Source organism: Ciona intestinalis, unplaced genomic scaffold (genome assembly GCF_000224145.3).
Source record: "Ciona intestinalis unplaced genomic scaffold, KH HT000841.1, whole genome shotgun sequence".
Lineage (NCBI taxonomy): Eukaryota > Metazoa > Chordata > Ascidiacea > Phlebobranchia > Cionidae > Ciona > Ciona intestinalis.
In genome coordinates this window covers 3,080-4,133 of record NW_004191162.1, presented here as the reverse complement: position 1 = coordinate 4,133, position 1,054 = coordinate 3,080, and positions in this window count along the sequence as shown.

Genomic DNA, 1,054 nt, shown 5'->3' with positions numbered 1-1,054 from the left:
ATAAGCATTAAGAAAATAAGCAGGCATCAATATGACTTTAATTTGAGATAAAAACCACAAAACAAATATCGGTTTAATATTATATATATGAAGTTTACATAGCAAAGAAACTAGCACAGCCTGTTAAAGTCGGTAGGTTAACAACAAGTTGCAGAATACTGCTAATGTAAACATATTTTAATTTAGATTTCCATCTTCCCCTACATTGTAGTTTTGTATGTTTTCAAACTTTGGAAGATTTGCTTTTAAATTAGTAATTTCTGCCTCAGCGGTTATTCAACTATAAGATACTGAAATAATAAAAATATATTATTTGGAAAATATATTCGAAATTTGATCATTTGCACTTGGTGATAATTTATGAGAAATGGCTTGTGTCAAAAACAAAGTAGTAATACCCAATTTGCGACAAAAATAAGAACTTTATCAATAGTTCCATTCGATTTTCTGGTATTTAAAGTTCATTCGAACATTACCCATTGTCGTTCAAACAATACCAATTGGTATGCAATATTATAATGTATAGGTAACAAGTTATAAACTATAACAGTAGGGCAAGAAAAAGAATGTTTAGACTTAATTTTCAAAGCGTACAGTATTATTTCGTGTTATTTACGTATATTCCTGTTGATAAATACACTTAATAATCAAAATTAACAATGATTTCAAACTGTCCCATCTTATCCTGTGTGTTTTCGAATTTGTAAAATTTCACTTGTTGTGCGGATCGCTAAAGAACTCTTCGTGTGTTTTATTATATTTTTTAAGCCTGTATAATGAATGAATGTGTGTTGTTTCTCCTGGCGTGGCCGGAAAACGACAGTCGTTATATCACGGGTGTTCTGTTTTATACACTTTGTGCCAGTTTACTTGTCGTTTTATATGTGTGGCTGATACATTGGACAACCCATTAGTGACCACCAGGTCAGAACAAACGGCGTTATATGTGTTGCACAAGGACACATACGCCCGCAATGGTAGCAGCGACGAGTCTTGAAGCCAAAAGGGTATTATGTTCAGTTATTTAGTACGTGCTCACCCATTTCAGCTTCCC